Source organism: Phacochoerus africanus, chromosome 8 (genome assembly GCF_016906955.1).
Source record: "Phacochoerus africanus isolate WHEZ1 chromosome 8, ROS_Pafr_v1, whole genome shotgun sequence".
Taxonomy (NCBI): Eukaryota; Metazoa; Chordata; class Mammalia; order Artiodactyla; family Suidae; genus Phacochoerus; species Phacochoerus africanus.
Genome location: NC_062551.1, coordinates 96,125,555 through 96,147,529, shown reverse-complemented (window position 1 = coordinate 96,147,529; position 21,975 = coordinate 96,125,555). Strand labels below are relative to the sequence as shown.

Below are 21,975 nucleotides of genomic sequence, written 5' to 3'. Positions count from 1 at the left end.
CCTGACCAAGGGGATGAAAGACTTATATGCTGAGAACTATGAAACATTAATCAAGGAAATTAAAGAGGATTCAAAGGAATGGAAAGATATTCTATGCTCTTGGATTGGGAGAATTAATATTGTTAAAATGGCCATACTACCCAAAGTAATTTACAGATTTAATGCTATCCCTATCAAATTACTGATGACATTTTTCACAGAACTAGAATAAACAATCCGAAAATTTATATGGAACCACAAAAGACCCAGAATTGCCAAAGCAAGCCTGAGGAACAAAAACCAAACAGGAGGTATAACTCTCCCAGACTTCAGAGAATATTACAAAGCTACAGTAATTAAGACAGTGTGGGACTGGTACAAAAACAAACATACAAACCAATGGGACAGAATAAAGAGCCCAGAAATAAACCCAGACACCTATGGTCAATTAATCTTTGACCAAGGAGGCAAGAATATAAAATGGGAAAAAACAGTCTCTTCAGCAAGTGGTGGTGAGAAAACTGGATGGCTGCATGTAAATTAGTGAAACTAGAACACACCTTCAGACCATGCACAAAAATAAACTCAAAATGGCTTAAAGACACCCTAAAACCCTAGAAGAGAACATAGGCAAAACATTCTCTGACATCAGCCATACAGACGTTTTCTTAGGTCAGTCTCCCAAGGCAATAGAAATAAAAACAAAAATAAACCAATGGGACATACTCAAACTTAGAAGCTTTTGCACAGCAAAGGAAAACATAAAAAACAAAAAACAAAAAATGAAAAGACAACCTATGGAATGGGAGAAAATAGTTAACAAATAATGGAACTGACAAGGGCTTAATCTCCAAAATATACAAACAACTCATACAACTCAACAACAAAAGAACCAACAACCCAATTGGAAAATGGGCAAAAGACCTAAATAGACATTTCTCCAAAGAAGATATACTGATGGCCAACATGTACATGAAAAAATGCTCAACATCACTAATTAGGGAAATACAGATCAAAACTACAATGAGGTACCACTGGCACACTGGTCAGAATGGCTATCATGAGTAAGTCTATAAATAACAAATGCTAGAGAGGTTGTGGAGAAAAGGGAACCCTCTTCCACTGTTGGTCGGGCTGTGAATTGGTACAACCACTGTGGAAAACAGTATGGAGATTCCTCAGAAAACTAAATATAGACTGAGCATAACATCTAACAATCCCACTCCTGGACATATATCTGGACAGAACTTTCATTCAAAAATACACATGTTGGGAGTTCCTGTTGTGGCTCAGTGGTAATGAATCCGACTAGTATCCATGAGGTTGAGGGTTCAATCCCTGGCCTTGCTCAGTGGGTTAAGGATGTGGCGTTGCCGTGAGATGTGGTGTAGGTCACAGACATGGCTAGGATCCCGAGTTGTTGTGGCTGTGGCATAGGCTGGCAGCGATAGATCTGATTTGACCCCTAGCCTGGGAACTTTGATATGCCATGGGTGTGGCCCTAAAAAAGAAGACAAAAAGATACATGCACCCCTATATTCATTGCAGCGTTATTCACAATAGCCAAGGCATGGGAACAATCTAAATGTCCATCCACTGGTGAGTGGATTAAGAAGGTGTGGTACACATACACAATGGAATACTACTGAGCCATAAAAGAGAACAAAATAATGCTATTTGCAGCAACAGGGATGCAACTAGAGATTCTCATACTAGGTGAAGTCAGAAAGAGAAACACAAATGCCGTATGATATCACGTATATGTGGAATCTAAAATATGCACAAATGAACCTATCTACAGAACAGAAACAGACTCAGGGAACAGAGTTGTGGTTGCCAAGAGGGAGCGGGGGGAATGGGGTTTGTAGATGCAAACTATTACATTTAGAATGAATAAGCATTGAGGTCCTGTTGTATAGCACAGGGAACTATAACCACTTGTGATAGAACATGATGGAATATGAGAAAAAGAATGTATATGTATGTATGACTGGGTCACTTTGCTGTACAGCAGAAATTGACAAAACATTGTAAATCAACTATAATAAAAACATTAAAAAAACCCAAATATATATAAAAAGTTCATTCTCTTATTGCTTTACTGGATGGCTGAGGCCAGACCCCTGACCCAGGCACCTTGTGCTGAGGGCGCCTCTCCTCTCCCCTCCACTTTGTCAGATTTCTGCTCCCACTGAGGCCTCAGCGGGTCTTGAGTCCTTGCCACCCCTGGCAGTGTGGACCGCCCACCCTCTCTGCCCCTGAAATTCCGCAGAAGGAAACCATCTCAATAGGTTGCGGTTAACTAAAGCTGGTGATGTTTTCCTCGAAAGGCAGCCTTTTTGGCCAAAAGGTTGGGATCAGCTGGAGGGAGCAGAACATGACACCTGCGTCTGGGGGTAATTGGGTCCCAACTAGCTCATTCTGTTCACAGCGGGGGCATCGCTGCTCGGCAGGTGTGGGTGCTTACCGCGCCTGGGTGCTTGCTGCGCATGCGCTCTGCTCAGGGCGTGGCCTTGTGATCCCTGAGCACAGACCAGGGGACCAGATGGGGCAGCTCTCCCCCACCTCCAGGCACAGCTTGTGGGGGGCCTGCATTGCCACCGTGTTGGCCACGTGGGTAGCTGCATCTTCAGCGTGGCTGGCAGGGCAGGCGGGGCGAAAACCTTGGAGATGGTGTGTGCAGAGGACCCAGCAGGTAGGCGGGCCAGCAGGTGGCCACCCAGGTGTCTGAGCTTGGCCCATATGGGTCTCTCCGCAGGACTGGTCGGAGGTTCCCAGGGGAGTTGATGCCAGCAGTATCATGGAACAGGTTGCTGGCACACTGCTGAGGGCATCTGGGTGCCTGAAAACACCCCTGTGTACCCTTTTCCATTTGCTCTTGGCTGATACATGCCGAGCTGACAGACTGGTTTCATCTGACCTGGCGTGTTCCTTCAGTGGGATGATTAAGTGCCAGAATCTTCTAGTTGCAACACAGGGCCCTTCTGGACATAATATAGCATCATTTCAAGGGTAGGTAATGTTTACAGTTAGGTGGATTGTATTTCAGTGACTTTGGTTATTAAGATAAATTTTGCATCCTTATAGAACTTAGCTTTTTTTTTTTTTTTTTTTTTTTAATGGCTACAGCCTCAGCCTATGGAAATTCTGAGGCTAGGGATTGAATCTGAGCTGCAGCTGTGGCAACACCAGATGCTTAACTCATTGCGCTAAGCCAGAATTTAACCGACGCCTCTGTAGTGATCGGAGCTGCTGCAGTCAGATTCTCTTTCTTTGAAATCCTTCTTTGATCCTACTTGTATGTCAATATGAGAACCATAGTCTTTTACTTCTAAGCTAGAGGTCCTGGGATTAAAAATTTTTTTTTCATCTGAAGAGTGAGTGATGTAAAAATAATAAATATTATTCATTCGTGTGTGTGTATATGTATATATACATATGCAGTCATAACTACATATGTAGTAAATTTTGTCCAGAATGAAGTTGGGTGTTCCGTGGACTGGAGTGTTTGTTATTTGATGAAACTCTTAGTCATTGCTTGGTAATATGAATGCTCCCCCTTTTACTGTTGTAACATTCCTATACTGGATTTTAAGATTTGGGCATGTTTATGTGCCTGAAGGAACAGCTTCCACGGCGTCCTTGGCTGTGGATGGGCCGCCTCACCTTGGCCGCCCAAGGAAGCAGTGTTGGGCTCACACCTGGGCTTGACGCCCAGGGACTTGCTGTCTGAGGTGCAGACACACCACCTCCGGGTTTTGAGGAAGGTTTTGCTGTAAAAGGCGGCTTTCATCTGCTGCTTCCAGCCCTTGCGCCTGGCCGTGCCCCTGGGAGGCTGTGTGACCTTGGGAAGGTCAGTGTGCCTTACCCTGAAACAGCCGTTTGCCTGCCTCCATGGTCTTGAAGGGGATGCAGACCACATGGGAGCCCCTCGCCCCGCCCCCAGTGCACGCTTGATGGAAGGGCAGCTGTTTTAAGGCAAAGGGCTGCGGGGAGGCCCTTTCCAGCCTGTGTGGTGCAGACCCCGCTCCTTCCTCGTGACTCCAGAATCACTGAGACGACAGTCTGGGCATAGGGAGCGGCTAGCAAGGAAGTCCGGGTGGAGAGCTGAGCCCATCAAGGGAGACCACGTGTCTGGGTGGGTGGGGTGAGAAGCTGGACCTGCAGCTCTGATGGCCTCGTGCCCCCTTCCCTTATTCTCTGCTCCACAGTCTTATGGGGCCCTCAGCCTGTGCCGGCCAACCCAGGAGGGCTTCGGGGAGAGGCTGGTTTTGGGCCGAGAGGCGGCTGGGGAGCAGTTTGTGCGCAGGCAACAGGGAGCGGGGTCTCTGTCTGTGGCTTCTCCAAGCCGTGTGTGCTGGGGTGAGAAGGCACAGGCCACCGCCTTAGACCTGTGTGTGTAGCGTGCAGTGTCACCATAGTCACGTGTGTCATGCATAAGTAAGTGCATGGGGCCGAGCTTGGGCATGTGAACGTGTGTGCAGGACAGGGCGAGGGGACACACGTGGGCCTGAGATGCGAGTGGTCCTGGAGGTGAGGTTGGACGGGGCACAGAGACCCCGATGTGGCGTGTTGGTGTGTGAGAGCTGCCGCTCCATGTGCCATGTCTCCCCACTTGGCTGCCCTGGCTCTCAGCCCCTTTTCCTGAGTGTCCAGGCTGTGTTGGGGGCAAGGGGTGAATTCTGACATGGTTTAGGGAATGTGGAATGCCAGGCAGATGACTTTGTCAATCAAGAACTGTCTAGAAGGAGAGATTATTCATTCTGTCTAGTGGGAGTAGTGACGGTTGGTGAGTATTGGCGGAGGTCGCTGTGCTGGTGTGGAGGCTCCGGCGGTGCTGGGAGGGGGCACATGACCTCGAGGTGGGGAGGGAGGAAGGAGTGCTGGACGGCTGGGAGCAGAGGCAACTCCAAGGTGAGGCCTGGCCACTAGCTGTTGTCATCCTGGCTCTTCGGTCCTGGCTCAGGGTTGGGGTCAGCCACCTGCTTCTGTCTTGGTGTTTCTGCCCATCTTTGCTGAAAACTGACTCAACCAGCTTATGACTGGGAAGAGGAACTGGTTGTTGGCCCTGGAGTCTCTGACTTGCCCTCAGCTCTCCAGTAACTGGTACTTGTCCATATGGCACATGATACCCGTGCAGCTCACGCCAGCAGGCCAGGCTGAGCACTTTGACAAGGTGGCAGTAGCACCTTCAATTTGTAGAACACTTGTAACTTTTTAAAGCACTTCACAGACAGCCCCTAACAACGTGGGATTTCATGATCCTTGGCTTTAGGAACAAATAGTGAAACGTGTGCAGATGTGTAAGTGATCCAGATCAGAGGTTATTTTCATGTGCAGGACCTGATGGAAGAGGTGCCTAGCCATTGTCCAGGCCACGTGGCCAGTGGTTTTCTGGGGGGGTCTCTGGTTAGTACCCTGGGGGCATGCTTTTGAGAGGTGAGGGCTAAAGGCAATTTCGCTTTTTCTTTTTCTTTTTTTTTGCTTTTTGGGGCCATCCTTGAGGCATATGGAAGTTCCCAGGCCAGGGGTCTAATCGGAGCTACAGCTGCTGGCCTGTGCCACAGCCATAGCAGCACAGGATCTGAGACGCGTCTGTGACCTACACCATGGCTCATGGCAACGCCGGATCCTTAACCCACTGAGGGAGGCCAGGGATCGAACCCACAACCTCATGGTTCCTAGTCAGATTCGCTTCCACTGCACCACGATGGGAAATCCCTAAAGGCGACTTCGAAAGTACAGAGATTGAAACAGCTCCTTGTGGGCTGGCCAGTGGGCGTTTCCCCACAGTTGGTGGAGGCGTTGCAGGGCAGATGCGGGCTTGCCTTCCCTGTTGTTAGAGGACCGTTTGCTGGTGGCTTGTGGTGGCGCCTATACCTCAGCAAACCTGGAGTGTTGCCTGCTCAGCAAACCTAGTCGTGGTGGAGCGGGCGTCCAGCTGTGTGTCCGTGTCCTTCAACCCTGGCTCCTCTTCCCCAGTGGTTTGGCTGTTGCAGTGCGAGTTCACCACAGTTCTGTCTCCCCGCTTCTAGCAGAGTGTTTTTGTGCGGTGTTGGGGCCGTGTTGGGTAGCCGGATACACAACACAGCCCAGGCCTCCCAGTGGACCCCTCTGCCCTCCTCCCCCTCCACTGCAGCTCCTCTTCCCGCTCATTTCACCCCTTCTGTGGGTGCCACATGTCCCACCCCCTTCTTGGACCCCAGGCAGAAGTCACGCTTGCTCTGAAGTTTTCTGCTCCCTCCTCCTCGGAGCCCAGAGGTGCTGCATCTCCCTGGGTCTTGTGCCACCCAAGGTGGCCGTGGGGGCAGGGGCTGTGTGTCCTGCCTGGATGCCCACTAAACCATGAAGGCACATTTGGTGTCAAGTTTAGGGCCAAGGAAGTGCTTTCTGAACTGCGCAGGGCCGCTTGGAGCTCCTGGGGGCGACCCTGAAGGACAGTGTGCGTGAGACGCCCTTCGTGGCTGAGAAGGGAGCTCGTCTGTGTGAGTTGGGGTGTTTCTGCTGTTGGACGGAATGATGGCTGGAGAGAAGAGGGAGGCGGTCAGTGGGCCTTCAGCGACCTCAGATGTGACCAGGATGGTGGTATGGCCAGGAGGTGGGGTCAGCCTCAGAAGGGCCTCTGTGGAGTCTCACCCTCATTTGTCACTTCTGACCCCAGAACCTTCCATCCACGTCGGGAAGCTTAGAATTCTGTTGCCTGCATTGCAGTTGGTTCTGTATTTACACAGAGGCTCTGGCCCCTGACCTTTGACTCTACACTCATGCTTGACTGCCCAGTGGGCATCTCTGAGCCTGTGTCTGAAATCATGTCCTGACCCCTCCCCCTGGCTCTGCCCAGTGATTCTGTCCCACGTCCTGGGACCCTCCTGGACCCCACCTCACTCCACTAACAAAACCTATTTGTTCGGTCTTCAAAATCTTTCCCAAATCTGGTCACTTGTCACCATCACTAGTAGCTGGATATGTCCCTTCCCTGGGCTTACACAGGGGTCGTCTGACTGGCCACTCGCCTCCCTGCCCCACAGTCTGGTTTCAGCCCGGTGGCCTGAGGTTAGGCTGCTCTGCCCGGCCTGGGGGTCTGGCTGCTGTCCCCAGCAGCTCCTCACTGTCCACTCTACCTCACAGGGCCTTGGGGTGGGTGCTGGGGTCCTTCCAACCCCCCGGGGGGATGCATCTGTCTTGCAGGCCTTGGTCATCCGCTGTCTTACCCAGACTCTGCCCTGTCTGGGCGGGGGAGGCACCAGGTGGAGAGTGTTGGACCAGAGCATGTGCCAGGGCTGAGATGAAGGAGGATGGTCCTGGGAGGCGGGGGTGGGTGCTGGGTCCTGCCATAGTCGCCAGGGTCAGGCCAGGCCTCTGTGCAAACAGATGGTCCTGCCAGAAAGGCTGAAGCGTAGCTGCAGTCTGGAAAGGATATGGGGTGGGGATCTGGCACAGCTCAGCATCCACACGTCCCCCTCCCCTCACCCCTCAGGTGTTTCCTCATTTACATTAACTTTTTTTTTTTTTGTCTTTTCTGGGGCTGCACCCACAGCATATGGAAGTTCCAAGGCTAGGGATCTAATCGGAGATGTAGCCACTGGCCTACGCCAGAGTCACAGCAACGCCAGATCTGAGCCACATCTGCAACCTACACCACAGCTCATAGCAACACTGGATCCTTAACCCACTGAGCAAGGCCAGGGATCGAACCTACAACCTCATGGTTCCTAGTCAGATTCGTTAACCACTGGGTCACGACAGGAACTCCTACGTTAACTTTTATTATACTGTTTTCCCCCAAAGGGACATGAGAGAAGCGATGGTTTCCTGACCCACTCTTGCCCTCCATCCCTTCCCCCAGTGTAACTCACTGGTCAAAGAAAGTGTGGACGATGAAATAGTATCTGTATTTTTCAAGCAAAGTAATCAAACTGGAAAAGATTATCAGATTTATTAACTTTATTAAAATCATCATTGTTAGAGATTTTCCTTTTAGACAGTGTTTTTTTTTTTTTTTTTTTTTTTAAATCTTAATCTTGGTTTTTCTCAGCTGTTTTCTTTTGTTCTTGGGATCAGGAAAAGTTCAAAATAGTGAAAATTATGATCTGTGAGTCATTTTTCCATTTTTTTTTTTTTTTGCTTTGCTTTTTAGGGCTGCATCCATGGCACATGGAGGTTCCCAGGCTAGGGGTTGAATCGGAGCTGTAGCCCCTGGCCTACACCACAGGCACAGCAACACAGGAGCCAAGCTGCGTCTGCAACCTACACCACAGCTCATGGCAGCGCCGGATCCTTAATCCACTGAGGGAGGCCAGGAATGGAACCCGTGTCCTCATGGATACTAGTCAGATTTGTTTCTGCTGAGCCACGATGGGAACTCTAGTTTTACCATCTTTTGAAAGAAGGCCAGGTCCGTGACAGGATTTTGGAGTCTGATCATCCTCCCGGCTCTGACTGTGCTTTTATTCTGGGACTGACTCTGTCTTAAGTGTTATTTTGTTGCCTTGGATTTAAAATCCATAAGGATGGGAAAAACTAAGTATTTAATGGAACGAGAGAAAAACCTGAGTAAGACAAATTCCAGTTAGTGGCGAGTAATACAGCAGTTCGTTTCCACTGATGAATTTCAGACCATGTAATGTATCACCACGCTTCTGGGTCTGCGGGTGGGGTCTGTCCAGGCACACATCTGTGGTCCTGCCCTGACAAGCGTGGGTGGTTTTCTCAAGGGCCAGGGTCTACCCTGCCTCTGTTAGGAATCTGGGTGGAATGACAGAAAGACAGACTGTGAGGAAATGCTTGAGAACCTTAAAGACACACATGTCCAGTGTAGCGCCGAGGGTGATTTTAAAATCCCATGTTTTAATCTTTTCCATACCTCCCACAATGATCATTTTTGTAATGAACTTGATTTTTTTTCAGGCTGTGGAACAGAAGAAACTCAGTTTCTGGAAAACAATGCGATGTGTCTTCTCAAGCGTTTTGGAAGCACAGAGGGAGTTGCTATGGGGATGGTGGGGTTTACTGTGCATGAAGGGTGGTTCCATCTGGCCTCACACCTGCCCGTGTGGCTGCGGACACAGGCCTTCCTCTGGGATGTGGACGCAGTTACACACAGAGCAGTTTGTCCTTCCTTGTACATCAACCCTTGGCTTTGATCTCAGAGCATGAACAGGATCTGAACACTTTTTGCGGCCTCTGCCCTCTCGGTGCCTGCGGTCACCTGGGGTTACCTGTGAGGCCGAGTGGCTCACGTTCTGAGGTTCCGTCTTTGCTGGAGGAGCATGCTGGCTGGGCGCATGGTGTCCTGCTTTGGTCACGGGTGGAGTTAGTTTCTTCTGCATGGGGGCTAGAGGTGCCTTGTCCCTCAGGCATCTGCTGAGCCAACCTTGGTGAGAGGAAGCTTGTGTGGTTCTGACCTGGGCCTTGGTGGGGACCTAACGTGGGCAGTGACGCTCATGTCACATTTGATGGAGAACAAGGCAAAGTGATTGGGACAAGCCCAGGGCTCTTCCGGCTACCGTGCAGGTGGATACGTGCTTGGTCACCCAGCAACCAGCAGGTTGCAGCCAGAGTGTCCTAGAGCCCTGGTAGGGACCCCGTGTAGGCACTATGCCTGCTGTCCATTCAGGCTGCAGTCTTAGGGCCCCCTGGGAAGATGGAGAAATTGTCACTGTTGGGTGTCCGCATTGTGGGGCAAGGCCTGAGCTCCGGAGGTGTGTTGTCCCATGTCCTGCATGTCCATGGGCTCCTCCCCACTCTGCCCTGGTGGTACCCACACTCCCACATGGCCTATGGGCAGGGCAGCAACTGGCCAGCATGGCTTCACTCCTACTTTGGAGACGAGACATCCCGGGCCAGGTGGAGCGAGGGTGATGGGAGTAGCAGCTGGAAGACGTTCAGAAAACATAGATTCTGGCCCTGAGCATCCTTGTGTCCTGGGCCCCCAGTCCCTTCCTGTAATGGACACTCTTTCTTGACCACCTGGGGGAAACACCGGTCACTCCAGGCCCCTGGCCTCAGTTTCCCCACCAGGATCCCTGTGCCAGCATGTGCCTGCACTGCCCACATGCTATTTTTCTTAACCCATGTAGTTCATTTGCAGGGTTCTGTTTTGTTATGGTTGTGCCCATTTAACAGATGAGGTAACTGAGGTCTGGAGGCCTTGAGCAACTCGTCGGAGCTCACGGGTTGTTAATTTGAGTCTCCACAGTGAGTGACTGGCATGTAGCCTGGGTCCTTGGAAGCTGGGGTTCCCGGGCTATTTGGGTCGGAATGGAGCTCCAGGAGTTATTCCTTCTTCCTCTCACTGGACCATGACTTCACAACCACCCTGGAGCTAGGACCTGCTGGGAGGTGTGAACACAACATCACGGCCCTCATCAGAGGGCGTTGGTCACATTTGCAGCAAGCTCTGGGCTGGAGCCAGGATTTCTGTCACTTTCCAGGACAGAGAGCAGAGGCAGACCTCTGGCCAGTTCACAGCAAGGGCACCGCCTATCTTTGCTCTGGAGATACCGCTCTTGGGCTGGTTCCCTGATGCGTCATGTCCTGGAGGTGCCCAGGGAGGACACTGGACTGGCCGCCCCTGCAGCCCTGACTGTCTGTCGGGCTCCTCTGGGCAAGACTGAAGCTTCTTGCTTTGGCTGCTGGTTTTCACACAAAAGGAAAACCTCTGCATCTTTCTTTGTCCGCTGAGTTTCTGTGATCATCTGGGTTATTTCAGGGTTGCTGGGTAGTCGAGAGCAAAGGTGAAAAGAGAGACCTTGAGCTAGCCTGCAGTGTGTGTGTGTTGGGGGGGGGGGGCGTGGAGCCCATGCAGCCAGGTTCCTGTTCTGCTGAAATGTGCACCCAAGTATTGTGCTGCTCAGGGCCCTGGAGAGGCTGAGCAGAAAGATGCTAGAGGACGACACGGCTCTGCTTGGAGTGTGGACATGTGACTATGTCCCACTGCCCAGCGCAGAAGCTGCCGGGAGCTACGCTGGGCAGTGAGACAGCGTTATAGGAAAGTCTTCACCCTTTAGTGTGGTCGCAGCACATTGGGCTGGGGATGCCTTGCTGTCCTTGGTGACCCTGGAGGGAATGTGGACCGTTGGTGGCTAGTGGGGCTCCAGTGTGCACTGTGCACCCCCAGACCTGTGGCGCAGGCCCTCCCCACGCTGCGCCGGGGGGCTGCTCCTAGTGGGCCCAGAAGGGGCTTGCAGGGTATCAGTATTTTTTCAGCTTCACTGTGCTCCAGACGGCCTTGCCCTGTGTTTACAGAGGCTTGTGTTTTGAAAGACCCAACCTAGACCCATTTTGGTGACGGAGACGAGTCACGGGCCTGGCCAGAGAAGGTGCTGTGGGAAGCCAGATTCATTTACGAGCAGAGCAGCAGGGCGCCTGGCCTCCTGTGGTCCAGCTTATGTCTCGTCTGTGGATTTGTGAGTTCCACCAACCTGCTCCTCAGGACTGAGCCCCCAGCAGGCACAGCATCCATTGTCACTCTGGAAAGCAAGTGGTTTTTTGTGTTTTAGTGGAAGGCAGATGCCACATTCGCCTGTATCTGGAGTCTTGGAAGCTTGACTGCCCTATGTTCTCCTACAGATGGACCTGAGAGCTTGTTGGGAGGTCCTAGCAGAGGGCGCAGCTACTCATGCACCCTTGACTAAAGATCGGTCCTTCTGCCTCCGGAAAGGTCCTCTTGGTCTGAGCCTATAGCTCGGGAGGGACGCACATGGGGTGCTGAAGGAGGAAGGGGGCACTGCCCCGCCAGCTGGGTCAGCAGAATCAGCCCTGCTGCTCAGTGGGGACAGATGTCACAGTGCGATCACCCTCGCATCTGGAAAGGACATTGGTGCTTTGAGAATTGAGATGGGGCAGAGATCCCGCCCAGAAACAGAGGTAAAGTCCACTTCCTGGTCAGACTGTGTCTCGGGACAGATTTTGGGACCAGAGGGAGTGGCTGGTGGATTCAGGCTCCGAGGTCTTCCTGCCAAAGGCTGCCGTTTGTGGGCCTTGATGGTCAGCCTGCCCACCCTGGCTAACTGATGGGCAGGTGCAGGGCCAGCCCTCTGAACCTGGGTGTCCCTGAAGTCGGTGCAGCCAAGGGCACTTCCTGCAGCTCCCACCACCCTCCCCACAGCCCATTCTCTTCAAGGTGGGGCCCCTGGGAGGCTGGTCCTGGGATGGTGCTGAGCACCGCCTACGTTGTGAGCTTGCTCATGGGGCGCCCGGTTGCAGAGGCAACTGCCTGCCTGCACCTGCAGGAGACGGGTGTCTGGAGGCTCCTGCAGCCTGTGCCCTTTGCTGTGCCAGTAGGGCTCAGGCCCATGGTCTAGTTCCGTCTTGCTGGGCAGAAGCTCAGGCCCTTGCCTCCGCCAGAGATTCTGGGCTTGTTCCTCCTTCTGTTTATTTCCTTTTGCTTGCCAGCTTCCTTCCAGGAGGCATTTAAAGATAGCTACAAAATTACATATACTTTTAAAATAATGATAAAAGATTGGGGGTTTTAGGAGAGAGAAAATAGGAGTCTGCACAGGCTTTATTAAATCAGCAAAGTACTTCAGACACGTTGACTTCCTAGAACCCTTTATTTACAAGTGTCTGGGAAACTCCACTGAAATAGTTTTGTTCAGGATTCTAATATTTCACGTTTTACCTGAAAGGAGGAAATTTCAAGTCCCCCCCAGTGTCACCCTGCGGTCCCTTGCCCTCGAGGACTGACTGCACTCGGCCTAACCCCAGGGTGGGGGGCAAGCCTGATCCCACCCAGCCCAGCCCTGGTAGTCCCTGCTCAGTACCAGAATCACCAGGGAGGGTCCAGGTAAGACAGACCACGTTCTGGATTTAAGTGATGTCAGTTTTGGGACCATCTGCAGTTTTGGCTGAATTTAGCCTTGCAGGAAGTACCACCACCCCGATTTAATACTCACTCAGGACTTTGCCAAATGCTTGCTGCATGAACAGCATTGTGACCCTCGCTTTCCAGATGTGGAAGCTGAGACCAGGCTGAGTCCACCAGCTAGAGGTGCTGGAACTGCCCCCAGTGCACGTGCTGGTCCTGCCAGCCCTTCTGTCTTGCTTTAAAGAGCTCCCAGCAGGCACAGTGCTGAAGGCAGGCCTCCCAGGTCCCCTGCCTCCTACAGGGCAAGGGGATGAGCCCTGATGGCGTGCATGCATGGGCTGCAGGGCCTGTGCCTGGTGGCATGTTCCTGTGTGTCACCCCAGTCCCCCTCCTGAAGCTCCTGAAAGCAGTGTGGGTGAGAACCCAACGTGAACCTTCCCTGCTTTCTGCCAGTTTCCAGGAAAAATGCTCCAAACGCGAGGGACCTGCAGTGCTCGCTCCAGAGCCTCGCCCTGCTCTCAGTTCAGCTTTCTTGCTCAGTGTGAGCCCCTCCAGGTCTGGGTGACTCTGCTCTGTGGTGTGGTTGTAGGAGACAGACTGCAGCTTGGTGAAGCAGGAGCAGCACAGCCTGGCTTCTGAGCCCACCATCCCTAGCAGCGGGACTGCTGTGTCATCCTGGAGACTGGAGGACTGAGGACCCAGCCCCGGGCCTCCGGGGGCTCCTTCTTCCCAGGAGCATCTTCCTTGTGCTTTTTAGGTGTGACCTAGTAACTGTTTGTTGGGTGGATGAACAACCAGCCTAATAAATCAGTCTGTGGGTTTAACTGCTACACGGGCATCACGCCAGGCTGGTAACAGCCGAGCGTGCATAGGGTTGACCCAGCGTGTGGTCCTGCTCATGACCCGGCATCTGCAGGAAGCTGGCGCTTTTCTTACTGATCTTCAAGGCAGGTTTGTGCTTGTAGCAGCACTCAACCCTGGTGACCAAAGGAGGCAAGTTGAGAAGAACGTGACTCTTTTTTTGGTTCCGTGGGAATAGGGTGTCTGAAGGGGACTTGGGTCTTCCAGTGAGAAATGGTGCATGTTGCATGTCTCCTTGTGTTGGAATAAGTCTGCTGCTGTGAGTAAGGTTTTGAGAGCGGCCCATCACTGCTGAAGTTCAGATGCAGGCATGCGTTTGCTTTCCACCCACCCTCAGTTGTGTGCTGTGTTGGGAACCCAGGCAGTGCCCCAGCTCTGTGCTGACTGGTGGGCTGGCCTCGGGGCCTTTGACACCCACCATGCGCTTGTGTAGGCCCTGCCGATATTGCCATCATGGGCAGAAACCCACACAGTCCTGGGGTGGATGCCTGTGGGAACCTGGTGGGTCCCAGGGCATCAGGACAGGGGTGACCCGGGCCAGCTTCTGCACTCAGTCATCTGAAGCAGCAGGAGGTCATTGCGGGGAGATCCTATCACACAGGAGTGTGAGTCACACTGTCCTCCTGTGACCTGACACTGACGGGGGAGGGGGAGCCTCGGGCGATCTGAGGCCTGTGGCAAGTCCCTGAGTTACATGGGGTGAGAAGCCGTGACGCCACTGGCCGGGATAGGTGCGAGGCTCACGTGAGATCTGGAAGCCACCGCCTCCTGTTTTTCCCTGTGTCCACGGGTGTGCGTGGGGGTCTGCATGGGATGGGGGGGTCTCCTGTTGTCGTGTCTGTGTAGTCTTGTCAGGCTTTTCTTCTGCTTACTTTGTATCTTGGCATTTTGTTCATTTTCCAGACCGCTGCCTGGGGCACTAGCAGACGTATGCTGGGGGTGGGGCGATGATGAAGGGGAGCTGTGCAGTCAGGGTCTGGGGTCCAGGGTCCCAGCCTGGGAGCTCCTGGCCACCACCTCTCCTGGCCTGGACCCCATCCTGGGGGGTACCCTCTAGAGGCACCACAGGAGAAGGAAGGAGGGAGGAAGAAGCGACAGGTGTCGGCCTTGAGGACATGGTGTGTGGGGGTGTTGCGTGCTGGGGAAGGACTTCCTCTCTTGGGACCCTGTGGTGCTTGCTGAGTCTTTTTCTCTTGACTGCTGTGTGGAAACGGGCCAGGGGTGCGGAGAGGGTCTTCTGGGCGCGGACAAGACTGAACCAGGCCTGGGACTCCAGCTACAGAGTTTGCTCCTGCAGAAACATCCAGAATTGTCTTTCCACTCCCGGCCATGGTGGAGCTGGACCTGTCCCTGCCCTGAGCCAGAGGGACCCTCAGCACACAAATGAGATGTGATGAGATGTCACACATGGTGATGAGATGCGGGTGGGACACTTAGAGGAAGTCCCCGGTTCTTTTACTGTAAACTCTACCATGAATACAAAGTGGGTTTCAAGGGCTGAGAGTCAGGGGCAGCCTCATCAGTGAGATGACGCTTAGCAGGGACCTGAACACAACCCAGCTGGGCGTTTGGGACGATTTCCAGGCAGAGGGAACTCTGTGCGAAGGCCTGGAGGCCTGAGTGCTCAAGGTTGTGCTGTGTGTGTGTGGCGGGGGGCGGGATGGCATGTGTGCATGGCCCCTGTGGTCCACAGGGCCCAGGGCGCTGTGGAGAGAGCCCTGGGCCAGGCCGGGGGCTGCAGTGTCTTGGCTCAGCATTCGTGGGGCCTCTGGGGTGATGGGTGTAGGGTGGGAGGCTGTCGCAGCTGAAGTCCCTGGAGGCGAGGCTCCTGGCCAGGGTTGGGTGTTGAGGGAACAGATCGGGACTTTCTGGGGGGCTGAACATCGGAGGCCCCACCTGGGCAGTGGGCAGTGGGCAGTGTGTGTCAGGATCATGAGGAGGCAGTGGGCTCCCGGTCCTAGTGAGGACAATTCACGTGATTATTGCTGGTGGTGTCCTGGTGGTGGTGGTGGTATCATCAGTGTTTTTTGGTCAACTCTAGGGCTCTGCTGTTTGCCGTCATTTTGTTTCTTCCTGACCTTTGTGCTCAGACCTGTCTAGGAAACCACGTGCTCCTTACTTAGGACATCGTGCATGCCAGTCACTGTGCAGAAGGCAGTTGAAGTTTCTTTGTGAGAAAGAGCCATCAGAATGCACGCTGGGTCCCTGCGCAGCTCTGCTGCCCACTGTTCTGTCCTCATGTTCTGTCCGGATGCGGCAGTGGGCCGTGGGCTGAATTTGTTTCCTTCCTCTGAAAACATCCTCCTCTGCTGGAGGTGGTCCTTCTCTGGGGAAGTAGAAATTTCAGCCCCCTTTCCCACTTCTGTTATCTGAATGCACAGATGCTGTGATGCTGCCTGGAAATGCAGACGCGGCTCCACCCTGACCCTCATGTCAGGAGCTGCCTCTTCCCAAGGTCCTGGGGGCCTGCAGGCCTTTCCAGCTACAAAGGACCTTTGGCTCCAGGGCAGGATCTCATCAGGGTCCTGGGATTAATGCCCTGGTCACCAGCGGGCCTGTGGCTCTGTGAGGCCCGGTGCTGTCTGCCATTTAGTGAGCCCTATGAGCTGGAGGGGGTACTGGCATGCAATAGGCAGCCCACTTTTCTAAGGAAAGGGCTCAAGGGGAGGTGGCTGGGGGACCCCAGATGTTGGCACTGGTGTTGCAGCCGCACCTGCTCAGGTTTGAAGGCATCGTTGAGTGTACATTGGTGGCACTTGTTTGGAAAATATCGCCCGTGGATCTCACAACTGTTTGTTGCATTTTCCTTAAACATTTCTCTTCTCAGAATGATGAGAAAACTGCCTGTGTGGGAACTCAGAGGTGCAAATTTGTTAGTCTCTCCTTTGACAGTGCTTTGTGTTCAGAGCTGTAGATGAGTTGCCCCGGATTATTTCCAGGTAAAACTGCCCTTATGAGGAGGAGAGTGGGAGAGTCCTGGAGAAGCTGCAGGGCCTGGGCTGCAGTGCCGCCCGGGCCTGGCATACATCTGCCTTTGAATCTGTGACTTAGATTGTAAATGGTGAAATGGCCTGCTTCCTGTGGGAAAGCCCTGTTTTGAAAACCTTCCCCCTTTTAGGAGCCTGGGTGTGAAGGTGCGTGTTTGAGATGTAGCCCTTCTGACGGCCAGCACGGAGGAGCCTTGCCCACTGCTGTTTTCCTGTGGTGCTGGTTCTGCTGGTCGGGTTTGCCTTGGGTAGGACCTGCCCACTCGTGGTGGCGGCTTTGCTCTGATCCGTCCACCTGCTCATGGCTGGCATCTGCCAGATGGTGCACTGGTATCCAGGCTCATTCCAGGTCCCAGGCTGTGAGAAGGGAACAGTGTGGGGTGTTCTTCTGGTGCTGGGGGCATTTCCAGCCCTGGTTCTCCGTGCAGGTGATTCTTTCTCCCAGGGCACGGTGGGCAGAGTCGGGAGACGTTCTTGGTTGTCAAACTGGGAGGTATCTGGTGGGTAGAGACCAGGGAGCCCATGGTGTCCTACAGTGGCCCCGGCAAGATCCAGCCCCGGGGTCAGTACTGCTGAGGCCGCAAAGCCCTGCTTTATGGCTGGTGGCGATTTTGATGATCATGGTGGGCAAAGGCTAGAACTCTACCTTGGCCAGGTAGTGGTTGAAAAGATGTGCGATCTCCAGTGTCTGCTTCCATTCCTTATTGTTTACTTAGGATTAAACAAAAATTCCATTATCCCAAACCCACTTTATTTTTATTTTTATTTTTTTGTCTTTTTAGGACCGCACCCAGGCATAGGGAGGTTCCCAGGCTAGGGGTCCAATCCCAGCTGTAGCTGCTGGCCTACACCATAGCCACAGCAATTCAGGATCTGAGCCGCGTCTGTGACCTACACCACAGCTCACGGCAATGCCGGATCCTTAACCCACTGAGCAAACCAGGGATCGAACCTGTGTCCTCATTGATGCTAGTCAGATTTGTTTCCACTGAGCCATGATAGGAGCTCCCCACTTTATCTTTTTAAAAATTAAAAAGAGGAGTTCCCCTTGTGGCTCAGCAGGTTAAGAACCCAACATAGTGCCCATGAGGATGTAGGTTTGATCCTTGGCCTCGCTCAGGGGGTTAAGGATCCCATGGCATTGCTGTGAGCTATGGTGTAGGTCACAGATGTGGCTTGGATCTGGCATTTATATGGCTGTGGTGCAGGCCTCAGCTGCAGCTCTGATTCGACCCCTCGCCTGGGAACTTCTATATGCTGCAGGTGTGGCCATAAAAACAAAAAATTTAAAAAGAAATTTTATAGGAGTTCCCGCTGTGGTACAACAGGATTAATTGATGGGGTCTTTAGCGGCAGGGATTTGGGTTCAATCCCTGGCCAGTACCGTGGGTTAAGGATTTGGCATTGCTGCAAGCTATGGCATAAGTTGCAGATGCAGCTCATATCCTGCATTGCTATGGTTGTGGCATAGGCCTCAGCTGCAGCTCCAATTTAACCCCTAGTCTGGGAATTTCCACATGCTGCGGGTATGGCAAAGAAAAAAAAAAAAAAGGAAACTTTATGCAATTTAAAGGTTACATTCCTTTTGCATTTATTATAAAATTTTGGCTATATTTCCTGTGTTTTACAGTACATCCTTGAGCCTGTCTTACACCTAGAAGTTTGTACCTCCCCCTCCTCTCCATTGAGAACCACCACTTTGTTTTCTGTGTCTGTGAGTCTGGTTCTTTTTTTCTTATATTCATTAGTTTGTTGTATTTTTAGATTCCACATGTAAGTGATATCATATAGTATTTATATTTCTCCGTCAGACTTATTTCACTTAGTATAGTACCCCCAAGTCCATCTGTATTGCTGCAAATGACAGAATTTAATTCTTTTTCACGGCTGAGTAATATTCCATTGTATGTATGTACCACACCTTCTTTATCCATTTATCTGTTTAGGTTGCTTCCATATCTTTGCTGTTGTAAATAGTGCTGCTGTGAACACTGGAGTGCATGTATCTTTTTGAATTAGTGTTTTTTTGGGAGTATACACCCAGGCATGAAATTGCTGGGTCATATGGTAGTTCTATTTTTAGATAGACAAATGCGGGATCCCAGCTGCATCTTCGACCTACACCACAGCTCACAGCAATGCCAGATCCTTAACCCACTGAACAAGGCCGGGGATCAAACCTGCATCCTCATGGATGCTAGTCAGATTCGTTTCTGTTGAGCCATGACAGGAATTCCCACTTGCAAATATCTATCACCATCAGTAGGTTGTCTTTTCATTTTGTTGATGGCTTCCTTTGCTGTGCAAAAGCTTTTACATTTAATTATTTTCCATTTTCTTATTTTTACTTTTATTTCCTTTGCTTTAGGAGATAGACCCAAAATAATATTGCTATGGTTTATGTCAAAGAATGTTCTGCCTATGTTTTCCTCTAGGAATTTTATAGTATCCAGTCTTACGTGTAGGCTTTAATCCATTTTGAGTATATTTTTGTATGTGTATTTGAGAATGTTCTAATTTGTCTACATGTAACTGTCCAGTTTTCCCAGCACCACTTAATTGAAGAGACTGTCTTTGCTCCGTTGTGTGTTCTTGCCTCCTTTATCATAGATTAACTGACCATGAGTACATGGGTTTATGTCTGGGCTCTCTATCCTGTTCCGCTGATCTATGTGTCTGCTAAACCCGGTTTTCCCTGCTGGGGTCCAGATGAACAGACGCCTTTATCACAGGTCGCTCTACATCTCTGTGCTTCCAGAATGTCACAGTGAAGAAGCCAGGTCCCATGCTCATGTTAGCTGGCTGGATGCTGCTTCAAAGAGCGGGGCTGGTGGGGGATGAAAGTGGCTCTTATTTATCCCATTCAACAGGGGACTCTGGTGACGATGGAGATGGGGTCTGAGAGTCCTGCTGCCAAGGGGAAGATGGGGCCCAGAGATTGGACAGCTGCCCAGCTCCCTGGCCTTGCATCCTGAGTGGGCCTTGCTGCTCTTTAAAAAGGGAATATTCTCAGAGTTCCCTGGTGGTCTAGAGGTTAAGGATCCGGTGTTGTCACTGCTGTGGCGCAGGTTTGATCCTTGGCCCAGCAACTTCCATATGCTGAGAGTGCGGCCCAAAAAATAAAATAAAAAAGAATATTCAGAGCATTAGACACATCGTATTTAACGAGAAGTATAAAAACATTTCGCAAAGCCAGAACTGAATGATCTTTGAACTATTTGCCACTGTTCCGTTCCACAGTGTCCTTCATGAGTGTAGCTAATTAAGAATGGACTTTTCCATACATTTCCTGAGCCCAGTACCTTGGGTAAACGACCTTCATGGCAGAGAAGAAGTCTCTGCCGAGTGTGTTCTCTTCCACACTGTGCTGTCTCCTTAAGCACATTTGTGCTGCTCTCTGCAAATGGCTGTGTGAAGTAATTTCCCTATAGCCTTTCTCCTCTTCCAAGACCAAATTTGGCTTGGTTTTTGTGTTTAAAGCTTTCTGAGATCCTTGTTGGAGAAGGCACCTGAGTGCATTTCACACTTGTGCTGTTGTGTAAAAGTCTTTAAAAGCTCAGTCTTCCTGAATCTGGAGGCTCCCAAGGTGCCTTATAATCGGGCTTGTGTGTTTCCAGGTTGAGGCTGACGTTGGCAGGTTTGTCTGTGCCGTGATGCAGAAGCGCTTCTCGTTTACCTGATGTAAAGCCGGGTACCTGGGCCGGAACATGTGCTTCTGGGTCTGCCCCTCCTCCCTGCATGTGTGCGCGTGCGCCATCTCTGTGCTGTGGTTTACTTCTGAGCACTTGTCACCTGCCCATTTCCATTCCTGAGCATCACCACTGCCTTAGTTTCCTGCTTGGGCTTTTGCACAGCCTTGGGGCAGATTGCTGTGCCTTTGAGCTCTAATTTTTCTCTCCCTCCTCTAGTGTCCTTGTGTGCTTGAAAGAGAGGACCTCAGACTGTGCTGTGTCACAGTCACCTGGAGGGTTCGTTAAAGTGCTGTTTTGGACCTGGCATGTGGAGGGTAGAGCCTGAGCCCTTGTGTCCCCTGTGGTGCTGAGGTGCCTGAGCCACATGCAGCCTACCTGCCAGGCCTGTGGTCACAGTGGCCTGGCCGGGGCTCTGTCTCCAGACCCCTTTCCCACTGCTCCCTGTTCCTCTAGCGACACCCAGCAGACTACCCTCCTGGTCCCTCTGCCTGGAGGCCATGGAGCTGGCTGTCTGGGCTCCTCTTCATTTGCTGGAATGCACAGCAGGGACCAGCTGCTCCAACCTTGGGGACAGGGACACAGACCCCCCCCCCTTTCTCCAGAGCAACGGCATCAGCGGAAGAGGTCAGAGGCCTTCCCTGGGGATAGAGTGTGGACCTGCCTTGCATGCCCCTCCCCCTCCCACCTCCTGGGGCTCAGCTGGGCTTGGCGGGGGTCCCTCAGGCAGGGGCGGCCCGCCTTCAGTACCCTGATGCCATCCTCCTGGGACTCTGTCCTCCTGGGACCTTCTCTGCCTGCTCCCCACCTGTCTCCTGCAGCCCCTGACGGCTGAGCTGCCCTCCCTCCCTCAGGCACGCAGGTTTGAGTTGGGTTTAGACCCCCATTTTCCTAGTGCTAGTGTGCTGACTGGTTTGCGGAGCTTGTTAAAATGCAATTTCGAGACCCCACCCCTGGAGGTTCAGACTTGGAAAGCTGAGGTGGCGCCGGACGCATGTCCCGAGAGGCTGCTGGCACCTGGGCCGCAGTGGTCCTATGGGCCGGAGCGAATGGCACTTGCCCAGACCCCCCACCCCTTCTCCCTTTGGAGGCAGAAGCACAGAAGGCCCTTTGCTGCCGGCTCCCCAGGGTGGGACGTCTGCTTCATTCTTCTGCTGGGAACAGTCGTGGAGGCCAGAGGCCACACCAGCTTCCCCCTTTGCTCCCGGCGGGAGGCTGCTGGGCCCGAAGTGGGGAGAGCGCCATGTCTCCGGCGGCAGTCTGCTTCAGCTCTGGGCTTCTGCTAGGCAAGGCTGGGAACGACTTGTTTTTTGAGTTGGCAAAAGCATGGTCTTAGATGAAAGGAAAGCTGCCAAAGTGGCGTTCCCAGGGAGGTGGTAGCTGGCCATAGTGTTTCCATGGAAGGAAGGGGGCGGGAGGTCCTGCGGGGAATGCTGGTCTTGTCCCTAGAGGCCTGGCCCCTCCTGGGGTTGCCCATGTGTGTCGGCTGAGGGTCACCACCTCCCCAAAGGGTGGGAGTCGCTGTGTAATTGAAATGCACAGAGTTCTGGGTAAGGGCAAGACTAAAACTGCAGTGTTCAGTCCTGGTGAGATTGGAAATCTTTTGTGTTAGTGAGAGGCCCTCTTTCACCCGGAGTAACAGCAGTCAGCT

At 52.3% G+C, this 21,975-nt stretch overlaps 1 protein-coding gene across 10 annotated transcripts in view; it reads left to right on the top strand.

The window, feature by feature from the left end:
* Positions 1 to 21,975, top strand: part of LDLRAD4 (low density lipoprotein receptor class A domain containing 4) — a 170,601-nt gene that overhangs the window by 12,363 nt on the left and 136,263 nt on the right. The window lies entirely within an intron of this gene.